Source organism: Rhineura floridana, chromosome 6, assembly GCF_030035675.1.
Source record: "Rhineura floridana isolate rRhiFlo1 chromosome 6, rRhiFlo1.hap2, whole genome shotgun sequence".
NCBI classification, from domain to species: Eukaryota; Metazoa; Chordata; class Lepidosauria; order Squamata; family Rhineuridae; genus Rhineura; species Rhineura floridana.
The window spans coordinates 98803214-98821849 of NC_084485.1; the positions used below are offsets into that span (position 1 = coordinate 98803214).

General features: G+C 40.9%; 1 long non-coding RNA gene across 1 annotated transcript; it reads right to left on the bottom strand.

Moving 5' to 3' along the window:
- Positions 1-2982: 2982 nt before the first annotated feature.
- LOC133386740 (uncharacterized) lies at positions 2983-14579 on the bottom strand. Its single transcript, XR_009763260.1, has 3 exons — positions 14514-14579; positions 7404-7482; positions 2983-3147 (listed from the first exon to the last, which is right to left on the bottom strand). It is a non-coding gene; the product is annotated as an uncharacterized LOC133386740 (long non-coding RNA).
- Positions 14580-18636: the final 4057 nt, after the last annotated feature.

Here is an 18636-nt window from a genome sequence, read left to right on the forward strand (position 1 = left end):
GAAGAGAGGAGCAATCCAATGTATACCAAGGAAGACTACAAAAACAACAATGCCAAAGCCAAAGTGGAAGCAGGATGAAGGCAGCATCACAGCATCCCCAGCAATCATACAGCTTGAGCTAATCAACAGAACTGCCATAGCAATGGAGTACAATATGAGTAGGGAGCAGTAGAAGGCTGGCAGATGTGGCCACAAATATTCATCCTGCCATCCTCTGATGAGTCAGGCTCTGATATGTCTGGAGTGATACTGGCTGGTATCCAGTGAAAGTCACTGTGTGAGCAGAATGACTTTTGCTCATGCAACAGAACTTCCCCTTCCTTTCCTCCCTCCACGTTCCCAGGCAACACCCCTCCCAATTCAGCTCTGAGAATCCCCCCAATCCTCCAAAGCAGATTTGAGGTGTGGGGTGCATGGGAGGAAGAGAGGAAGAGGGGACATTCCATTGCATGAATATAAGTTGTTTCACTTCCCCAATAACTTCACTGAATTCAATCCACTGGGAGACAAGGGAGCAATAATAGGCAGGTGTGCCATCCTGCATTCTCCTGCTAGGAACTTAAATAGTGGGGTGTGTGATTGGCATGCAGACCGCAGGGTGATTTCCTGGCCTGGCACAAAAGTTGTGGGTGTCTTCCATCACCTAGATGGCCTGGTAGATAGTGCTGGGGAGGACTGAGTGGTTGTGGTGCACATTAGCAGCAATGACAGGGGGAAATGTAGATATGAGGTACTGGAAGCAAAATTTAGCTTGCTAGGTAGGATGCTGAAAGCCAGGACCTCCAAGGTAGCTTTCTCTGAATTGCGCAGAGCCAGCTAGGCAGGTGCAGCTTTGTAGTCTAAATGCGTGGATGAGACAATGGCGTCAGGAGGAAGGGGTTGGATTTGTTAGGCCCTGTGATCATTTTGGGATGAGCCGGGCCAATACAAAAGGGATGGGCTCTTCTTGAACCAGGATGAAATCAGACTGCTGGCACTTTCAAAAGAGCAGGTTTTAAACTGATTGAGAGGGAAAAGCTGACAGGAGCTGAGGAGTTTGGATCAAATCTCCCCCCTAGGATGAAGACCAAAAAAATGATGAAAATTTTAATGGGGTAGGCCTAGAAATAGGTTTTGTGAATGCAGGGGCACAGCATAGCAATTCAGAGAGGCCAAAGTACCACAGGCCAAAAGACAAGTGCCAAAGACACTTGAAGAGAGACACTATAACCAAGTGCCTATATGCTATTGCTAGAAGCCTCCGAGCCAAGTTGGGAGAACTGGAGTGCTTGGTCTTATTGGTGTAGTGAGCACAATGGAAAACTGGTGGAACAGAGAAAACCAGTGGGACATGGTTATCCCTGGATATAAACTATATTGGAAGGACAGGGAAGGACATATTGGAGGCGGTGCTGCTCTATATGTGAAAGGGAGCATTGAATCCAGCAATCTAGAAACCCCAAAAGAGGCAGACTTCACCACAGAATCATTGTGGATGGTGATACTGGGCCCCAAGAGCAATTTAACACTGGGGACATTCTATCGTCCCCCTCATCAAAATGCTCAGGGAGATCTCGAGATGAAAAATGAAATCAAGGAAGCATCCAAAAGAGATGGGTGGTGTTACCATACATTGAAGGAAAGAGATTCTCTCCTACAGTCCACTTATTATTTGATTGGGAGACGCCAATTTACAAGACCAAATATTAGTTGCAGGCCTCTAGTTACTTTCTAAAATACCTCATTTATGTATTCATCAACTTAAGAGATACATTCCTGCTTCTGCTGTTTTACAATAGTACCACATGACCTCTGAAAAGTGGGGTCAGGAGGCTTGTGAATCTGCCTGAGCCACCAAAGATAAACAAATCTGGAACTCATTAGTCTTTGGGCAGCAGTGTTTTGATGCACGCTGGAAAAAGAGTTATCAAGACTGTACTGAGAAAGGTTGATCTATGTCTTTCCATCTCCAAATGTCTGTTAAACTGCCAACAGGCTTCACATGGTCCCTGAGAGGTTTGAATTTTCTGTTCTCCCGCATTGTTAAATGGTCAAATGGTAATGTGTTCCTGGCTAATTTATTACACTGATATGACAAGTTATGAGTAAATGGATTCTTGTTTACTGCTGCTAATAACTGGGTTTACATTCATTAAGATCATTCCAAAGATTAGTCTTTTCATTTTGCAGACTAGAATAATAAGACTAACGCTCTTTAAGTGGTTAAATAAAATGCTGTATGGTGGACCCACTTAAGTTAATTGCCACAGTGTCTTCCATTCCAACTCAGCCCTCATATTGCCAGTTCACTGCCTCTACAAAATCAGACCAAATCCTGATGAAGAAGCTGCTGATAATGGGATTCATATCTGAAATGTATTATACAGTAGAAAAAAGTGCCAGTAACAGAAAATCCACTGCTGGTGTGCGCTGTTTTGGTTTGTAAATTAAGGATCCTTAAGGCCAGACAAGGTCACAGTGATTGTTAAGTTACAGCCCCTACAGTGGTGGTGTATTGCAGGTGTATTCTGCAACATGCTCTTGAAACAATAATAGTGCATTAGGGGTGGCGTTATTCTGCTTTAGTTTGTCCTGCAATGCTTCGCCTGTACAGAAAAGGAGGGTCTACTGTAACCCCAATCCGAATCACACCTAGCAGCTGCTTTAAAATGAAAAGAGGAAATCACTGGAGATCCTGTTTCCTGACCTGCCACATCACATTTAATAGCAGTTTTAGGGCTACAGCATGTAATTCTCAGCTCCTGCATGATTTCCCCCAATTTAAATCCACCCTGAGGCTGCTATTGGCCCTTTGTGGGTAAGCCATACGCTGTTCACAGATTTCCACATTGTGTCTAATTTGGATCTTAATCCAAACACAGCTCAGTCACCTTTATTTTTCAGCAAAGGCTGTTTTCTTGTTTATAAACACAGTCACAGTCAGCTTTTTGAAAAAGTGACGTCAAGAAAAAGAGGATGGTGTCATTACACAGGTTGGTCACTAGATAGCTCTAGACTTAGTTGTATCTGGATGAGTCAGGAGTTTCCTGTTGCTGCTCTGTTCTTGTTTATGAGAGACAACAGAGTTCTGGTCTGGCTTCCTGACAGGTGTGTCCTCTAGCCTTTCATTGATAATAGATACTTTTGCGGAATCTGAACATAGGCGATCTGAAAAATAGAGGGAACAGCTCCTTCATGGTCTGCTATCCAGTCCCTGGAACAGTCCAGATCTAGTCATCAAAAGCCATATACAGAAAAGCCAACATCTGTATTGTTGTTGTTGCTGCTGCTGCTGCTTAAAAAGTGAAATCAAGCTGACTAGGGAAATGCCTTGAGCTCAAGTGAGAAGGAGATAGAGAGATGGGATTATATTTCAGTTTGATAGACATTAAATAACCATGAATTATAGGGCATTCCACACACTGATTTTGTGCACAGAAACTCTTTACTTTTCATGCGGATCTGTGCCTTCTCCTATGTAAGTCAAAGGAGAGATCTGTCCCAGGGAGAAAAGGCTGTCCCCAAAAATCAGTGAAAGGAGGCAGAAACCCACCCTCAAACAATGATCCTTGGGGTAATAGGACCCTGGGGATCTATGCTATTTTTTCATTCTCTTCCGTTATGCAAGTAAATGTCTCTTTCTCCCAGGGAGAAGAGGCTTTATACCCAAGAATCTGTAGTGTGGGCAGAAGCTACCACCAGCAATCCTTAGAGTAACTTGCAGCGGAGGTGAAATTTTCTCCACCCCAGTCTTTCCTGGGGATCCATGCTCTTTTTTCCACCATTACTACCCATAATTCCTGTTGTACTATTGTCTGCCCTTGTGGGAGAACAACTGCAGTTATCAGTCTGAAATTAAGCAGGTTTAATCTTCTCAAAAGGGGTGACCATGCCTGGAAATAACATCTAATTATGGCAGAAAACAAAAGAGACTTTTTGTTTTTTTAAAGACATCAAACTTTAAAGATGCCCTGCATGAAAACCCCTGGATATATCTGCCTACAATTGGTCAGGCTTAATCCAATCTGTAGGGGCTGATATGCCTGCAAATGTCATCTTCTGTTAAAAGGGGAAAAATTCTATCATTTTTTAGATTCTCCATTATTGTGAATAGAGAGGAAACAGGGCTTTGTTTATGACAAATCTAATTTGGTCTCGAATAACTAGTTGAATTAGAAAGACATAGAGTGGTTCCAAAACAGATCGGGCTGCTTCTGAAAGGTACAGATGCAGATACAAGTCAAATTTTGTGGCTGATGCACAACCTGAAAATTTAGGATGAAAATTGTGGATGAGCCAGGTCTCTGGTTTAGAGATTTTGGCTGTGTGCACATGACATTTTATTCAATGGAGACGGAATTCTTTTTCTTTCTCGAAAACTAAATTTTGCTAAACAAAGGACTTTTGAATTTGCAAATAAACCTGGGAAATGGTTAGCATATAAATTAAGAAAAGAACGTCAAAAAAATATTATTTTAAAGATACAAGAAGGAGATGAGACGTTGACAGATAATGTAAAAATCAAAAAGATTTTTCATCAATATTATTCAACATTGTACAAATGTCAGGAAATTCCATCTGAAAAAATAGAAGAGTATATATCTAAACAGAATTTGCCTAAAATTACAGATTTTCAGAGACAAGCTATTAATGGCCCTATTACGTCAAGAGAGATATCTGAAGCTATAAACAAAATTAAATTAGGAAAGGCACCAGGACCAGATGGGTTATCTGCAATGTATTATAAATGTTTGGAGGAAGAACTCTTGCTACCTTTACAGTCTACAATGAATTTTATTCTGCAAGAGGGAAAGATACCGGATAGTTGGAAAAATGCTAATATAACATTAATACCTAAAGAGGAGCAAGATCTAACTAAAACAAAAAATTATCGACCAATATCTCTATTGAATAATGACTATAAAATTTTTACAATGATCTTGGCAGAAAGATTGAAAATAATATTGCAACAATTTATTCAGGAAGATCAATCAGGGTTTTTACCTAAAAGACAATTACGTGACAACGTCAGGAATGTCTTGAATGAGTTGGAATATTTAGAACAACGAAATGATAAACAAGCAGCTTTGATTTTTTTAGATGCTGAAAAAGCATTTGATAATTTGAATTGGAAATTTATGTTTCAGGTTTTGGAGCAAATGGATTTTGGAGACAATTTTATAAAATGGATTAGATCGATTTATACATCTCAGAAGGCTCAGATAATTGTTAACGGAGATTTAACGGATTCATGTGAAATACAAAAGGGTACAAGACAGGGATGTCCTTTATCTCCCCTTTTATTTATTCTGGTCTTAGAAGTGCTGCTTAGAGATATAAGGCAAGATAAAAGAATTTCGGGATTAAAGATAAAAAAAGAAGAATATAAATTGAGAGCATTTGCTGATGATTTGATAATTGTACTAGAAAACCCTTTGGAAGGAATTAATGTATTGATGGACAAATTAAAAGAATTTGGACCGTTAGCAGGATTTAAGATCAACAATCAAAAAACAAAGATGTTGGTGAAAAATTTAACTTTAAGGGAACAGAAAGAGTTAATGGACAAGACAGATTTTACAATAGAGAAAAAGTTGAAATATTTAGGTATCATTATGACAAATAAAAACTCAAAGTTGTTTCATAATAATTATGAAAAATTATGGACAGAGATTAAGAAAGATTTGCTAAGATGGGATAAACTACAATTGTCATTAATGGGTAGAATATCTGTGATAAAAATGAATGTATTACCGAGAATGATGTTTTTGTTTCAAACAATACCTGTAATATCCTCTGATTTACCTTTTAAACAATGGCAAAAAGATATCTCTAAATTTGTATGGCAAGGAAAAAAACCAAGAGTTAAATTTAAACTACTACAAGATGCCAAAGAAAGAGGAGGACTGGGATTACCAAATCTGAGACTTTATTTTGCTGCCTGCTGTCTAGTCTGGATAAAGGAATGGATCTTATTGAGGAATAAAAGACTATTGGATTTGGAGGGCCATAATTTGAAGTGGGGATGGCATGGATATCTATGGTATGATAAAGTAAAAGTAAATGTAGACTTTAACAATCATTTTATAAGACGTCCTCTGTTGAAAATATGGAATAGATATAAACCAAGGTTTTATTCGAAAATACCATTATGTGTCTCAAGTCAAGAAGCGTTTTACAGAAGAGAAATGGCTGGAAAAGAGAAATGGTTAACTTATCAAGAACTATTAGAAAACGTACATGGAGAATATATAATGAAAGAGAGAGAACAACTGACAAAGGAAGGATATAGTTTTCAATGGTTTGCCTATTTACAATTGTTAGAAAGATATAAAATGGACAAGAAAATGTATGGGTTTGAAATAAGTAAATCTGATTTTGAAATAGGATTGTGTACAAATGATGAAAATATAATTGCGAAAATGTATAAACTCTTACTGAAAATGGATATGGAGGAAGAACAAGTAAAAGAGTGTATGGTAAAGTGGGCAAAAAATTTTGGTTATAACATACAAATGGATCAATGGGAAAATATGTGGAAAAAAGGCTTGAAATTTACACTATGCTATAATCTTAAAGAAAATTTTTATAAAATGATGTACCGTTGGTACATGACTCCAGAAAAGTTGTCAAAAATGTATAGTAATGTTTCTAATGTTTGTTGGAAATGTAAACAACAAGAAGGATCATTTTATCATATGTGGTGGCTGTGTAAAAAGGCAAAATCATTTTGGGCACAGATAGGTAGGAAGATGCAAAAAATTCTAAAGATAAATATTCAGTCAAAACCAGAATTTTTTTTATTGGGTTTTATGGATAAACAAATAGAAAAGAAATATGGAAGAATAATATTATATATGATTACGGCAGCAAGATTATTATATGCACAAAAGTGGAAAATGGAATCAACACCAACAATGGAAGAACGGCTATTGAAATTAATGGACTTAGTAGAAATGGATAAATTGACATGTCTACTTAGAGAAAAATCGACAGATACATTTCTTAAGGAATGGAAGCCTCTCTTAGACTTTTTGTTGAAAGATCAAAATAAAATGATGATACTGGGATTTGACGATTAATTAAGACAGCCTATGGAGAAAAGGGATTCTGTATGTATACATTAAGGGACAGGTTTGATGTATATTATATACTTATAGCTGATCTGCGACAAATCGGAAGTCAACTATTTTATTTTTATTTTTTGTTGTTGTATTGTTATGTTTTTTTGACTTTGTTTTGTTTGTTTTTTGAAAAATTTGAATAAAAATTATTAAAAAAAAAAAAAGGAATTCTTTTTCTTTCTCTACCTAATCCACGCACAGTCTAGATCTATTGCATATTTTTTGCCCCTGAAAAGCACTTCTTGGCAAACTGATTTCATTTTGAGAATCAAAGTTCATTGCAGATTGAGTCTGTCTTACCTTGCAGTGTGTCCATTTCAAAACAGATGTAGGTGGTCCCAAGGGGAGGGTGTAGTGTATCCACACCTGCCCAATGTCACTGTGGGTAGACACATACCAAGATAGCAAGGGGAGGGGTTTCAAACACAAATCAGTCACATACACTGTCAGATGGCAAGATCTATAATCAATCTAGGTTAAAAGCAGCATGTTGAGAGAGAGAATGAATGATTCCATATTGAGACAAAAATACATTTGATGTTACAAATGGGTAAGTGTGTATGCAGCCCAACATCCAGACATACCTTATCTCTCTTGGACTGTATATTATTATTATAGTCTCTATTAAATTTTGCTAGGCCATCATAACCCCATAGAATCCAAAAAGGTGATTTTTTTCTATCTGCCTCTCCCAGCACATCTTTCTAGATCCCAATTCTTTCGAATCATTCCTTGCTTCCTGACATTTTTAATTGTTGGTATTGCTACCTAGTTATGCACATGAGTCCCCAACAGTGTTTTCTGAGAACAAGTTTTTCACTATGCATCAAAAAGAACCTGTTAACATATAGTTGCTTAATTCTGAATGGCTGTGATACATGTGCAGCATAAAAGTGCCTTGCTTCAGAAGGGGTTGATCCTGCCTGTACTGAAGTGCCACTTTAGCAGGTTGTCAATCTCAATTAAGACATCATCATGTCAAACTAACAGGTACGGCAGGCTGTACAGTCTATTGTTGAACTGTGTGCCAGGTGAAACAAGGACTAATTATACACTTAGCCAAATACGTCTGTTCAGAATTGCTTCAGAACGAAGGTTGGTGCTGAGTTACTATAAAATGGTAGTTCACCCTGTTTTGGCTTCTGCCAAGTGGCAGGTGGCCTTACAAATATGCAACTCAGCATGTTTTGTTTGGTCCCCACAGCTGTTCTGCCAATCAGTTAAGGATGGCTGTGACTAAATGCTAATTAGCTTCTGTTGATCTGCATCCTTGAGCAGCTTCCCTGGATTCCTGTTTTGATACGTAAGGTTGCCAGTTGGATGTGTGATTGAATTAAGAACTGGAAAATCTTTCCTTTTTGGCAATGGAAAAAAAGTGGGGTCTTAAAATCCTTAGGAAGGGCTTTTATCGCTCTTGATGTGTGTTTGGCAGTTGCTAACACCAGAGTGGTAGCAAAGTCTTGGTGCTAGAGGGTGCTGCCTCCTTTCTTTTGAGCACAAGAGAGCTTCCTCCTAGCCCTATTAAAATCAGGCATTTTTACCATCTGGTCTGTGAACTGACACTGGCAAATACATTGACAATGGTTCTTCAAGTCTGCTGCCTCACTTAGGACGCAGATGATTCCTGCATTGTGGTTGAAACTGGGCTTTGAAAATAAAATATGACAAGTTTTTGTTTTTGTTTTTTTTAAAAAATATGGAACAGGAAGATTTCTATATTTTTGCAGGTTGGTTCCCTCTCAGCTTCCCCCCCCCCCAATAGTTGGCTGGCTGAGTTTGCTATTGCTGCTAAATCTACTGGGAGGGAAAATTGTTGGAAAATAGGACCATTGGGACCACTATGTTTAGTCTTTGCACCTGTATTTCATCAGGACAAAAAAAAATGATCTCACTGAGTAAACATTACAAAAATAATTTTCAGAAATTTTACTTGGCTTTGGTATTAAGAATTTCAAGGCAGCAAAGAAACAATATTTCCTGGAAAGCTCTTGTAGCATCCAATAGCAAAACAAAAATTGTTTATGTGTTTTTTTCCACTCTTTCATTTGGTTTGTGCTATATGACCTGATCAGATGCTTCTGGACAAACAATTATCTATGTCCAGTGCCAGGTTTCTATAACCATTTACCATATTGTTTCTGATTTTTTACTTTTAAAAAGCATAAATTAAACAAAGTTGGCTTCAAGGTGATGGAACAGTGTATGCTGCCTTGGCAAAGTTGCAGAACTCTTCTTCCTTAGAGAATCAACCTTAGTTGTGGCTTTTTTTTTTTTTTAATTATGCCATTCTCCCATTCATAAACCTCACCGTTCAGAGCAATGACTAAGTAATTTGCCAGTAGTTCTGTTTATAGAGTTCATAGAGGAAATTAATATGCACATTTAATAGACATGATGTAATAACAATAAATACTATTTTAAAGAGCACCTGGAGGAAAACTCTTCCCCTCCCCTTTCCTTTTGTAGCTGAAGGCACTGAAAACTTCACCCAGTTTTCAAAGGAAATTAAATAGCACCCAGGACACACTACCCTATTATGTAATAAAATATTTGTCCTGCTGACAATAAAATAAGACATAAAGGACTCTATTCATGGATGTTTAATGAATAATACAATCACGTCAAGTGCGCGGTTAAACTAAAAGATGTCTGCTCATGAATCACAATTCCAAATGAAATGTGGGAACTGCGTTTTTCTCAGACTTTTTTTTTTAAAATAAATGGTACCCTAGGGCCAGGTCTTTTGAGCACAACAGAACATATTAGAGAGTTGGGGCAAGGATAAGGAGAACCCACATCAGGGTAGTTTCTGAGCACAGAGGATTTTTCATGGTTTTTTCCTCTACCCAAAGAGAATGATCTCATAGTGTCAGAAATGAAATTGTTTAGGCGACATGGAAGCATGATATCAGTACAAGGTGGGAGAACCCCACAACTGTACAAACTAACATTTATTCAAAATTCAAACATTTCTAGCATGTTTTAAGCTTGACGCACTTCCTTGGAGGACTAATTTTGACCAACAAAATAGATTTTTAGTGAGAAGATTCCCAAGCAGGGCTGTGAAGATTTCCCAGTAAATATTGGTTTACACAATTTTTGCTTGTTCCATTTTTCTAATGTGCTCAAAAATGGAGCCGACATTGAGAAAGTCATTGCATTGCTCTATAAAGTGGCCTTTCAAAAGAAACTAGACATTTTAGTAGATGCCATCGGTTCCAGGGGATGAGGCACCTCAAATCCTAGACCCTCATGATTTGGACACAACAGAATCCAACATGAACATGCCTATTTATGTTAAGGGGGAAATACTTTATCACTCCCCAGTTAAAAATTCTATTCACCAATGAATTTAGCATAAAGGAGAGGTCCTCCTTCCAAGGGAGATGAAGGCAGGAATCACCTTCTGGATCTCATTTTGGAAGAAAGTACACCTGTAGTCTGGCTTGAATTTCCAGGATGATTAGAAGCTGAGTAAGGGCTTATCCAAACGGAGCGGGATAATCCACGGTTTCCATATTCGGTTTGTCATCTGATAGTCCTCACTTTGCCTTTTAGTTTGCTCTTTCCCAATTAAAAAAAATGCTTTTGTTGCACACACACACGCAGCGGTAAGACCCCTACATTCTTTTCACTTTTTCCAAGCTCCGCCTCTAAAACCTCCCCCTATCAACCAATTGGTCAGCTAAAAAATTACGTATACTCCTCTCCCCCTTTGCAACGAACCACAACATGGCTGTAAAGGAGTTCTCGCCTCGGAAGGAAAGGCTGCCGGTCAGTTTCACGCCTGCCTTGTTTGTATTTGCGATATTATGCTTAAATGAATGTATGCTTTTCTGCCTTTATTGATATTTAAGGAGATACACACACTGGCAATTGCACTTATTTCTCCAAAAAAGCAACCCCCTCCTTCTCCCTTTCCTTCCCATGGAAAATGAAATTGACAAAGCTTTCCGGAGCAGGCTTGAAACTGACCAGAAGCCCTTTTCTTGTTTGTATTTGCGATATTACACTTAACCCAATGGATGCTTTTCTGATTTGAAGCAAAACCCCAGCACTAGAATGAAATTGACAAGGCTTTCGGAGGCAGGCTGAAACCGACCACCACCCCCTTTCTTGCTTGCTGTGCATTGCAGATCTCACCCAGAGCGGCCGCCCAGTTTTCAGGCTGGCAAAAAATAAAATGCATCTGCATAGTAGTTGCAGACACCCCTCCAACACCCCACCATTGCGATGATTGGTTCAATTTTCCCGGGCTTATTCTTGCACATGTGCAAAAGTGCAGATACGTGATTGGCTGGAATGAGGAGAAGGGGCAAGGGGAAACGCCCAAGAACCGCCCATCAGCTGTAAAGTCCGTGGTATTGCATCCTAACTCCTGAAGGCACAGCAGATGATTCCCGATTTTAAACAGCAAATCGCATTTTTGCCGGTATTGCAAGGAGCGGATTTAACCCGCGAAAATGCATAACAGCGCGAGACGTCATTTGGACGACCGAAAAATAATGAACACATATAGTGGGCGTGTCACACATTTTGCAGTTGTCTGGATGAGCCCAACGTTTGTGGGTCTGGGCTCTAGACTCCAGTGGATCGCATAGGTAGCCTCTCCCCACACTGTGTAGCTGTGAAGATCCAGGTTCAAATCCTTACTCAGCCAGGAAACTTGCTGGGTGACCTTGGGCCAGTCATTATCTCTCAACCTAATTTACCTCACAGGGTTGTTGCAAGGATAAAATGGGGAGAGGGAGAACTATGTACACCACCTTGAGCCTGCCTTCCTCCCAGAGGAGCCCACGGTGGCAAACAACAAGCAATAAAACAATAAAAAACATCTTAAAAAGAAAACCTTTTAAAAACATCTTTAAAAGCAATTGCAATGCAGCTGCAGACTGGAAGAAAGTTTGCTGGGAGGATCTCTCTTTCTTACACCCCAGTCTAGTTTGGGTTCTTCTGCATGTTTCTTTGAAAAACCAGCCTCTGCTTCCCTCATCAACTTTTTTCCCCTGCCAAGTTCCCGCTGTCACTTGCCATGTTTCCCGTGACTGGGAAGCCTTCCCCACTGGGATCACTTGTCTCCCATCCCGTTACTTCTCTCTACTCCTCATCTCTCTCCTTTGACCTTCTTTTGGTAGGATCCACAGATTTAAATGTCCTAACGGGGGTACCTGGCTCCAGTTCCTTTACTGCCTCTGACATCTCACCAACAGACAGCCAACTCCTGGGTTGACTGGTGGACACTCGGCACCTGTCAGAATTGTTTACATTGGCTGATAAGGCCTTCCTTCAGCCCCTGCCAGCACTAGCAGCAATGACAGCACCTCAGTTTTACGATGCAAGAGCTTCTTGTTCTTGCTTCCTCTACTGGCACCAGCAGGGGGTAGGAGGTACAAATGGGGAATCAAGAATCAAATACCATCAACCCCTCTGAGGTATCATGTATAACATCAGGTGTAGGGCAGGTGGGTGTGGCCTCCCCAAAATGGTCTCGCAGACCAAATGGAGAGGCCTGGTAGGCCATGTTTAGGGTTGCCATGCTCAGGGCCTGAGACTGATCCTGTATCTTTAGGAGAAGAGAATGTCGGCCAAGTGCAGTGTTCTTACAATACTGTAATGGGAAAAACCACAAGGTGGAATTCTCCCTTCCCCCTGCACAACTTTGAAAGATACAGAAGACCTCTTGGTTGCCAGGCCCAGCCTCCAAGAGGTCTTCTGTATCTTTAAAAGTTGTGCAGGGGGAAGGGAGAATTCCACCTTGTGGCTTTTCCCATTACAGTGTTGTAAGAACACCTGCACTTGGCTGACTTTCTCTTCTCCTAAAGATACAGGATCAGGCCCTGAACTTGACAACCCTAGCCATGTTTGACCTGCAGACTGGAAGTCTCATCCATCTGTCTTATTGGAACAGCAACCTTTATTCCAACTGCAACAGAGGCAAACCTGGCTGACTGAGTCAAACCATGGGGAAAACACACTCAGAGCAAAAGTAGCCTGTTTAAAGATTTACTTCCATATATCCTATGGATGTTTAGATTTACTTCTGGCACTTTGATCTAGGATTTTTATTTTCGTATACCATTCCTACTTTGCCCTTCTGATGTTCTCTTCTCTCCCTCTCCCTCCCTCCCCAATATACCTAGATAGGGAGAACAGGAAGCACCAGAGTCTTTAAATACTGACAATAAAGATGAACAGCCCGATTTTTCTTCACATACAAAGAGTAAGACAACATTTATCATGGAACGTATTTTGCCTTCCAGCATTGCAAAATGCAAACAAGTTCCTAGGACATATGGGGCCATGTGTTTCCTTAAAGAGGTGTTATGAATGTCAGAAGCAGCATATGTATTGTGTGATGTAGCTTCCACCGTAGTAAGCATTTGCTGTTGCCTAGAAAACAGGTGCATAAAACCCCATGCGAATAGATATCTTTGATGGACTGGGGATTCTCTTTCTTGTGTACCTTCCATTAAGAAAATGAGGCTGGGCTTTGTTGTGCATGCGAGAGAGACTTTTTCATCCCAGAATTGAACATGTATTTCATATTTATATCAACTTGCAACTTTATCTATTAGAGTTACACATCACTTGGTTGCATAACAGGTGTTAACAGGAAAAGCCATATTAAGAATGTCAGCTGGCTGAACCCATTCTCAGTTGTATAAGAAGCTAGGAGACTCTGATGATGAGACTTCTGTAAATTACTGTAGAGATTACTATGAGTATGCGGGTTGAGAATTGGAAGCAAGGCAATACAATACAGAAAAAATCTTACACTGAAATATAATATTAATGCACAATTAAATGCTCTTTAGACAATACAAACAATATATAGGTTTGATTAGGGGATGCTTCAACGTTTGGTAATTCTCCTCCCCCTGCACCACCTCCTACAGCATTCCAGATGCTTGGTGAAACTCCATCATATTGTGGGCAGTGGTGACAGAGGATGGGGGAGGAGATCAGCAAAAGTTGTCTCCCACTTCTTCTGCAGAGAGATCTCTACACTGGATCAGACACCTTCCATGAACAGAAGGAGGCCTTCAATTCTTGGAAGGTAAAGTCTGAACCTGACCCAACATGTTTTATGATAACCTCATACTGAGGTATACTCACATGCTTGTGTTTAGACATTTGTCCTACGTACAAAACTCAGAACGAGACTTCCCATGATGTCCGTGGAGAAAAGGAGGAAAACAAATAGAAAGATCATTGTTGCCAGATGTGTGAGGTTAAAATATGAGGGCCTCTCTATCTGGGGTGGGCAGAAAGTAGATCTGGATCTACTAATGGATCACTGAGTGATTTACCGTAGATTGGCAAGGATTTCTGATGCCCCATTACTTTATAATAGCAGCAACAAAATGATTTCCCCACCCTAAATTATACTGTTTAATATAGCAGTCCTACCTCAGCCAGACAGCAGTAGGGCATAATGGAGCAGCATAGCCATTGCCTCATCTGTGACCCTGCCTCTCATACCAGGCAGGGGAGACCACAGAGGGCAAAACAGTCAGGCCTAAATTGGGCCTGATGCCATCAAGTGACAGCAGCTGGGCCAACTCAAGATCCAATGGATCGAGAGCTCGCTCAGCCCCTCCCTGATTCTGGAACACTCCATTTGGGGGCTTTCCACAGGCTACTGCCAGTGGGAATCCCAGCCACCTGTACTTTCAGCAAGCAAGACAGGGAGGTCTGGGCAGGAGGAGTGATGCAGGCATCACTCCACAGCTGGAGGCTGGTGGAACTATTTTGGGAGACCTCCAGCTCATCTACACCCCCTCCATTGTAGCAAATCATGGGTTTGGATTACAGCCTAAATGAAGAAAGCTTGGGGTAACCAGGGGTAGTGGCTTTTTTGTGTGGGAGAACTGTGAATTTAGTTCAGTTCTGGTACTCCAAAGAAATTCCTGGGCTGAAAATGCATTAATTCTAACTGTATTTCTTTTGTACCAGGCTGTGGTTGGTGGCTGTCAGGTTTCTAGTTAAAAACGCAATAGATCCTGAAAATCTGAAGTCTGCCTACTCCAGCACAATATGAAAAGCCTTTGTGCTCTAGCTCTTAAATATGTGGAAATTCAGACTTGCTCAATGCACCACTAATTTTTTTGGTACAACTCTCTTCTGCAGGGCATAATGCAGTAATAGTCCTTAGTGTGGCCAGTGAGTCTCAGGCAAAAATCTGAGTGGAAAATGTACTGAACAGCTGGAGAGAGGGTGGTTTTCTTTTCCTGTTGCAGTTATTGCAAGTTGCTGGTTGTTACACATGAATTGCACCCAAAATTTGCCATAGCCTATTTCATCTCACTTCATGGTAGCACCCCCTCTGGATGTGCCTTCTGCTTCAGTAGAATAAAGTTTTCCATGAGCATGCGTGCTGTTGGTAGAAAGAGATGAGAAGAGTCCTGAATTTAGAATGAACCTTTCCATACACGTTTGTGGTCTTCCACTTGTTATTCTTGTTTATTTCAAGTGGCTATATAAACACAGGTCATGAACAGCAGCTGCTTGCTGGCATTACACATGCCCACTGCCTCTAAGCAGATCTTCTTTGGCTTCCTTGACCTACTCAAAGTGATGATATTTGTCCAGAGGGGGGAAAAACCAACTAAACATTGTTCTGAGTTTGCGGCTTACTTTGCTGATGTGATATTGGGCTGTGTTTGTCTGGGGCATATTAAAAAAAAAAATCCTTATCTCTCCCCCTGCCATGAGACCAAGTACATTTTTGACAGCCTGTTAAATGTTCAATGTATTTTCATTTCAGATTCGGTTAGCATGTGAATAATATATCTGTGCCCTTCCCCCCACCCTTTCCACCCCCCATCATTGGAGTTTGCCTTGTGTTCTGACCAAATTACAACTAAATGGCTTTTTGCAAATAACACTGGAGAACAGGTTCACTAGGTGTCCTTAGACACAAACCTTGACAGTAACTTCTAATTCACATGGTATGGAAAAGTGGTAGAAGCCTAAATAGTCTGGGTCAAATTCTGACATCTGGCAAATCTAATGGGAGTCTTCATAAAGCTTTTGATAAAAACTCTCCCCAGTCTATTATTTACCAGGCCATTTGAGGGTTTTTTTTTTCTGGGACTTTGAAAAAGCCATAATCGTAGGCACCTCATGTCAGGAGCTGCAGGGAGTCACCAGGTCTGGTCCCTTCCTCCCACCAGGACTGAAGAGCCAAGTCTCAGGGTGTCTCCAAACTGTCAGTAATTTGCAGAATGGATTCAGTGACATACTGGAACTTTAGGTTTGCACAATTAAAGTTGATTAAAAGGCTCTGTCACTATAGCATAATAAATCCACTTAAATATACACAGCGAGACAGACTTTTTGTGGTTTTGAAAAGTGACAGAGAAATGCATTGAAAAGTGTGGAATGAGCATTCATCCTGATTTGATTGCACAAAGCTTAGGTGGAGGTTAGATTATGGCCGGTCTTTATTGAGCATTCATTGTCATTTGTCTGCAGGGCAGCTATTTGACAATGAGTGCTTATCCTGCATTCACCCTGATTTACTTGTGGGATGTTTACACACCTTCCTGTTACCCTTATATATAGGTCATCTGGAGGGTCCCAGGTTAGTTAAAGTGGAATCCAATCCCTCTAAGGAAGTACTGTCCTCTCTTCTTCTACGTAGGACCACTTAAGGAATTTAATCTTTTCGAAACCCTGTATAAAACAATGTGATCCACCCCTATCAGAGACCAAGGCAGCAATCCAACTTGAGTTTACACCTGGCTGGGGGAGTTGGGTGTGGGAGACCCCCGGCTAAGCTGGCAGGCTCTCAGTGCTGCTGGGCTGTAGTGGGCTCCACCAGCAACCTCCCCATTCTGGCTGAGCCACTGCAGCACTGGGAGCCTGCCAGTGCTACAGGGGTCCAGCAGGGATGGCCAGCCTGATGGATGGAGAACTGTCAGATACTGGCAGTAACCCAAAAAATGGGATGTTCTGGGGGCATGGCGGAGGAGCTGCGAGGGGGGGATTTACGCAGCCTCTAAGTCCCCCTTGGAGTGTTCCCCTGGGTCCCTATTCACATTGAAATTCTGCTGGCAAAAAGGCTGGTGGAGGAAAACAATTGAACTGCAAGTCAGTGGGGAATGCTTACTCCCTGGTAGTGCTATTTGTGGGAGCCAGCTCTTCCCTTCTGGCTCCCGCACGCAGCTCCCCACGGCACCTGTGTTCAGCAAGGCTGATGGCTCCTGAATGGAGCTTTCCACTGGCGCCTCCTCTGCTGCTCCTCCTCTCCACCGGCTTCCCATGACTTGGATTGCTCTGCCTAGGTAAGATCATTCCCTTTGATTACAAGTGCGACCTCTCAGTCACAACAAACTTTCCCTCCTCTCCCCACCCTGGCATTTCCTCTCCTTTCCCCCTAACCCTTGTAAGGCAAAATTAAATACATTAATTTGGCTTTTACAGACACCTATCAGCAGCATTCTGGAGGAGTTTATGTCTGAATTGCCAAGGCACTGCAAAGTTCTTTGGGGGGCTGTCCACTTTGGTTCAGAACACCTTGAACAGATTTTGCTTTGCCTCGAACAAGTCCAGAAATCCTCTGAAGCACTCTGGTTCAGAATTTTCTTGAATCCTCTGCACAACCCTACTAGAAATCTCCAGAGTGTTCAACAGGCTTTCCTGGCAATTGTTGCTTTCTGCTGGTGCTTAAAATTCTGCTCTCCACACATTTGGTGACTGAAGAAGTCAAGCAGCTATGGCCAAATAGAAAAACTTTGCTCTCCTGCATTCTCAACCTGCAGTGTCTTGGAGAAGAAGGAAAGACCTGCTAAAGGACTATCTGATAGTGATTTGTCCACTCAGAACTGAAGACAGGCGGAAAGAACATGTTTATATTCTGGGGAAATAGCCCCATTCTTTTGTTTTACTTGGTTGTTGAAATAAAGACATACCCTTGTTTGTCAAATCAAAGTAATCCTGTGTTGTTGACCTCAAGAAGAACTCAGCATTAGTAACTTGATTTTCATGCTTAAGAATTCTGCTTTGTACCTGCTTAGAATTGCAGAAGGTTACTGGGACTACAGAGAGCACCCAAGTAATCTGGTGTACAATCAGATCCTATGCATGTTTGCTTATATGTAAGATACATTGTATACAAGGAGTCTTTCAGGTAATTGATCATAGGACTGTGGATGTAATTCAACAGAATCAGAAATACTAGGGGAGGATGGCGCAGTGGGATGGTGATGAAAAGCAAGGGGCAATGATGATGAGGATGACTTGAGAGATGTATGTACATGAGCCATATATCACATAACATTTCAGGATGCTTCAAGTATTATGCTGAAAAGATGTGCATAACCAACACTAAGCACAGCTTCCAGTGCTTCTTAACAGTCTGCAGAAGTTGTGTTGCAGCTAGTATATGGCTCTACATTGTATTTGTATGTATACCCTGTTCTGGTAAAACAGGTATAGTAGAACAAGAGTGTTTAATAAGATCTGAGTGTTTTTCCACACAAATGAAAGTGAAGGAAGAAAGCAAAGAAGATATTTTAGCTCCTAGGAA